We start from the raw sequence: 5742 nt of genomic DNA, 5'->3' as shown, positions 1-5742 counted from the left end.
AATAGTTCTTAGTTCTTTCAGCAGGAACTGTGTCCAGAAAATATCGAGAACCTCACAATTTTATTATTCAGGAATCGGAACACAGATATTAATTCCAAGTGACATTTCTGGGACCAATTAACAAAAAAAGTAGAGAATAATATTGCTCACTGATTGAAATCCCCCAGTGAGGAGACAGTTAAACAGGTGATCTGTTGGGGCATCCTTCGATCCAAGGTTTCAGCAACATTTAATCTCCATTTTTGGTGAAATTCTCTGTTATTTGCAATTTTTTTTATCAGCTTTGATGGACGAGTGAAAAAACTGAAAAAATAGAACAGTTCCATCCTTTCTTTTCTTCCTTCTTCTCTTCTTTCCATCAGTTTCTCTTTTCTGTCCCAGATCAATATAATGATGAGAATCCCAATTTAATCTGCTGTTTCTGGTGTTTTATCCATTCCAATTAAAATTTCAACATTCCAATCAAATCTATTTGTTATTCCACAGTGTCTCTCCATGTGTTTTATTCTGTTGTCTTCTCTCACAGTCTGTTTGATGATCAATGTTACATCTCACTCTCTGTTCTGGTGAAGATCAGAAGCAGTGATATCTGTTTACACCACCCGACAAGTCGGCCTGAGGCTGTGCCTCGCTGATCATGTGGAGTTAAAGCAATTCTTCCAGTCAGTTAGTTCAGTTTTCATTTCATGAGAAATTCGGTCATCATGACTTCGTCAGTGACCTAATGGTTCAGGTGTCTGAGTGATGTTAATCATGATGTGATGAAATGATTGTATGTTCCAGTCTTTCCGTGGTGGGTTTTCACACCGAGTAGAAACGTGTTGGACATGGTCTGGAAATGTTTCACACCGGTCCATTCCCAACTTCATTTACTGACAGAAGATATATTTCCATCATCACACAGCTGGCTGCACAGCCAGAAGCTGTGCTGAAGGTGACAGTTATGTTTATTGAACTGGCAAGGTGGCCGAGAGGTTAAGGCGATGGACTGCTAATCCATTGTGCTTTGCACACGTGGGTTCGAATCCCATTCTTGTCGCTAGTTTATGAACTGTGCAGTGTATTGTTTATGTGTCAAGTCAGCCTCGAAACCTGCTCTTGTCAATGTCCAGACAGTGATTCGAGAATTGGTTATACTTTATTGAAATTGAGACAGACAATTGGAATTCTTCACCCAAACTGCACTGGAATGAAGATCAAATAGGGATCACGAATGGGAGCAGGATTTTTCCTCCCCTCCTTCCTTCCATCTTTACTTTCTCTGGATTTGCACCAAGTGAAAGACAAATGGGAAAAGCAAATGGCGAGGGAGCAGATGCAGAAAATTATCCTTTGGCAAGAAATTTATTTTCAAATCTTCTTGATAGATTAAGTGAGTGAGCAATGCTTTGGCAGATGGAGTTTTAAATGAGGGGTCATCTACTACCTACTACCTAGATTAGAGTGTTTTTTTGTAAGAGGTGAGATGTTAGAAACGGCGGAGGAGCAGAGACCCGAATACTGAATTAATAAAAGCTAGTGGACTGGTAGAAAATAATGTGAAAAGTGAACAGAATCTGAAGATTGGAACTCATGTTGCAGTGATATAAAGCTCTGTGCTCCTGAAGTAAATGTCCAAGCCCAGATTGTGGGGAATCTGTGGAGAGTGATTTGGTTTTTATTCATTCTTGGGTGTGAGTATCGCTGGCAATGCTGGCATTTATTGCCCATCCCTAATTGCCCTTGAGAATGTGGTGGGGAGCTGCCTTCTTGAACTGCTGCAGTCAATGTGGTGTAGGAACACCCACAGTGCTATTGTGGAGGGAGTTCCAGGATTTTGACCCAGCAACAGTGAAGAAATGGTGATATAGTTCCACGTCATGATGGTGAGTGACTTGGAGGTGAACCTGCAGGTGGTGGTGTTCCCATGCATCTGCTGCCCTTGTCCTTCGAGGTGGTAGTGGTCACGAGTTTGGAAGGTGCTGTTGAAGGATACTTGCTCAGTGCATATGGAGATGGTACACACTGCAGCCACTGTTTACAGGTTGTGGAGGGATTGAATGTTTAAGGTGGCGTGTCAGGTGCCGATCAAGTGCGCTGCTTTGTCCTGGATGGTGTTGAGCTTCTTGAGTGTTGTTGAGTGGGATGTATTCCATCACACTCCTGACTTGTGCCTTGTAGATGGTGGACAGGATTTGGGGTGTCAGGAGGTGAGATACTTGCTGCAGAATTCGTAATCTCTGACCTGCGCTTATAGCCACATCATAGATGTGACTGGTCTAGTTACGTTTCTGGTCAAGATGTTGATGGTGGGGGATTTAACGATGATAATGCTTCTGAATATCAAAAGGTAGATTTTTTTCTCTCTCATTGGAGATGTTCACTGCTTGGCACTTGTGTGGCCAGAAGGTTGCTTGTCACTTATCAGCTCAAGCCTGAATGTTGTTCAGGTCTTGCTGCTTGCAGGCACAGACTGCTTCAGTATCTGAAGAGTTGTGAGTCATCATCTAACATTCCCACTTCTGACTTATGTTGAAGAGAAAGTCGTCAATGAAACAGCTGGGATGTTTGGGTCTAGGACACTACCCTGAGAAACTCTTGAGGCAATGTCTTGGGCTGAGATGATTGGCCTCCACTAACCACAACATCTTGTTTTGGGAGAGGTATGACTTCAACAAGTGGAGAGTTTTCCCCCTGATTCCCATTGACTTCAATTTTGCTGGGGATCCTTGATGCCACACTCACTCAAGGGTAATCACTCTCACCTCTCCTCTGGAATTCCACTCTTTCGTCTCTGCTTGGACCAAGCTGCAATGAGATCATACGAACATAAGATCAGAAGAACTAATAGCAGGAGTAGGCCATTTGGCCCCTCGAGCTTGCTCCGCCATTCAATAAGATCATGGCTGACCTGATCATGACCTCAACCCCACTTTCTTGCCTGCCCACCTAACCCTTGGCTCTCTTGTAGGTAAAAATCTTGAAGACATTCAATGACCCAGCCTCCACTGCTCTCTGCGGTAAAGAATTCCAAAGATTAATGACCCTCTGAGAGAAGAAATTCCTTCTTAAATGAAAAACCCCTAATTCTGAAACTGTGTCCCCTAGTTCTAGCTTCCACCACGAGAGGAAACATCCTCTCAGCATCTACCCTGTCAAGCCCCTCAGAATCTTATATGTCTCAATACGTTCACCTTTCATTTTTCTCAACTACAATGAGTATCAGTCCATCCTGCTCAGCTTTCCTCATAAGACAACACCTTCATCACAGGAATCAATCCAATGAACCTTCTCTCAACTGCCTCCAATGCAAGTGTATCCCTCCTTAAATAAAGAGACAAAAACTGTGCACAACACTCCAGGTGTGGTTTCACCAGCACCATGTACATTTGTAGCAAGACTTCTCTACTTTTATGCTCCATCCCCCTTGCAATAAAGGGTAACATTCCATTTGCCTTCCTAATTATTTGCTGTACCTGCATGGTAACTTTTTGTGATTCATGTACGAGGACACCCAGATCCTTCTACACCGCAGCATTCTGTAATCTCTCACAATTTAAATAATATTTTCCTTTTCTATTCTTCCTACCAAAGTGGATAACCTCACATTTTCCCATATTCTCCTCTATCTGCCAAATTATTTCCTGGAGCTGAGAGACCCTGGCAGAACCTAAACTGAGCATCAATGATCAGATTATTGCTACATGTGTGGTGCTTGATAGCACTTTTGGTGACATCTTCCATCACTTTGCTGATGATTGATAGTCGACTGATGGGGTGGCAATTGGTCAGATTGGATTTGTCCTGCATTTTTTTTATGGAGAGGGCACACTTGGACAATTTTCCACATTGTCAAGTAGATGCCTGTGTTGTAGCTCTACTGGAACAGCTTGGCTGAGGGTGCAGCTAGTTCTGGAGCACAAGTCTTCGGTACTAGAGACGGAATGTTGTTAGGGCCCATAGTCTTTGCTGTATCGAGTGCCTTCAGCTGTTTCTTGCCATTATGTGGAGTGAAGCAAAATGGCTGAAAACTGGAAGCTGTGATGCTGGGGACCTCAAGAGGCCGAGATGAATCATCCACTGAGCAATTTCTGACTGAAGATGGTTTCAAATGCTTCAGCTTCACCTTTTGCACTGACGTGCTCGGCTCCACCAACATTGAGGATAGGAATGTTTTTGGGCCCTCCTCATCTGGTTCGTTATTTAATTGTCCACCACCATTCATGACTGGATACCTAGTTTCTCAGGGCAGTGTCCGAGGCCCAACCATCCTCAGCTGTTTCATTGATGGCTTTCTCTTCAACATAAGTCAGAAGTGGGAATGTTCGCTGATGATTCACAACTCCTCAGATACTGAAGCAGTCTGTGCCTGCAAGCAGCAAGACCTGAACAACATTCAGGCTTGAGCTGATAAGTGACAAGCAACATTCCTTGATCGGATCTTGAGGGAGATATCCGTGTGTGGAGTGGCGGGATGTATGGAGAGTGATTCTGAAGAGGGTGTCTGAGCCTCGAGGGAAGAATCTGTGGAGAGTGGTCCTCAAAGGATGTCCGTGTCTGGAGATTTAGGATCTCTGAAGAGGGTCTCCGAGCCCATAGTGCTGGGATGTATGGAGAGTGATCCTGAAGTGGGTGTCCGAGCCTGGAGTGGCGGGATCTGTGGAGAGTGATCCTGAAGTGGGTGTCCGAGCCTGGAGTGGCAGGATCTGTGGAGAGTGATCCTGATGAGTGTGTGTAAACCTGGAATGGAAGCTTTCTGTGGAGGTACAGGAAGAGGCCATTCATTCCCAGTATTCTATAAAGGTTTAGCATAACTTATATGTTTTTACTCTATGCCTCTATTAATAAAGCCAAGTGTCCTGTTTGCTCTTAGCTACCTTTTCAATCCTTCTAACATTGGTGTACATTGTCTCTCTGCTCCTGCACCCAGTTTAGAATTGTAACGTTTCATTTAGATGAGGCTGTGCCTCTCTGATCATGTGGAATTAAAGCAATTCTTCCAGTCAGTTAGTTCAGTTGTCATTTCATGAGAAATTCGGTCATCATGACTTCGTCAGTGACCTCATGGTTCAGGTGTCTGAGTGATGTTAATCATGATGTGATGATATGATTGTATTTCCGTGGTGGATTTTCACACTGAGTTGAAACGTGTTGGACATGGTCTGGAAATGTTTCACACCGCTCCATTCCCAACAGGCCATGACCTGATGTGATGGAAATTTCATTTACTTACAGAAGCTGTATTTCCATCATTGCACATCTGGCTGCAAAGCCAGGATCTGTACTGTCCAAACAGCTGACAGGGTGGTCGAGAGGTGAAGACGGTGGCGTGCTCATGCATTTTGCTTTGCATGTGTGGGTTCGGATCCCAATTTTGTCGTTAGTTTATGAAGTGTCTAGTACATTGTTGTGGGGGAGCTTTTGTGGAACGTTGGCCTGGAAACATGTTCTGGTCAATATCTCGCTGGTGATTCCAGAATTGTTTATACTTTATTAAAATTGAGACAGACAATCGGAATTCTTCACCCAAATTGGACTGGAATGAAGATCAAATAGGGATCACGAAAAGGAGCAAGATGTTTCCCTCCCTCCTTCCTTCCATCTTCACTTTCTCTGGATTTACACCAAATGAAATACTAATGGGAAAAGCAAATGGCGAGGGAGCAGAAGCAGAACATTATCCTTTGGCAAGAAATGTATTTTCAAATCTTCTTGATAGCTTAAGTGAGTGAGCAATGCTTTGGCAGATGGAGTTTAAAATGT

General features: G+C 43.6%; 1 non-coding gene across 1 annotated transcript; it reads left to right on the top strand.

Annotated features, from left to right (window-relative positions):
* Positions 1 to 957: 957 nt before the first annotated feature.
* trnas-gcu (transfer RNA serine (anticodon GCU)) lies at positions 958 to 1039 on the top strand. The gene has a single exon. It is a non-coding gene; the product is annotated as a tRNA-Ser (tRNA).
* The last annotated feature ends 4703 nt before the right edge of the window (positions 1040 to 5742 follow it).

This window comes from Heterodontus francisci, unplaced genomic scaffold, assembly GCF_036365525.1.
Source record: "Heterodontus francisci isolate sHetFra1 unplaced genomic scaffold, sHetFra1.hap1 HAP1_SCAFFOLD_59, whole genome shotgun sequence".
NCBI classification, from domain to species: Eukaryota; Metazoa; Chordata; class Chondrichthyes; order Heterodontiformes; family Heterodontidae; genus Heterodontus; species Heterodontus francisci.
This window is presented reverse-complemented; position numbering and strand designations above follow the sequence as displayed.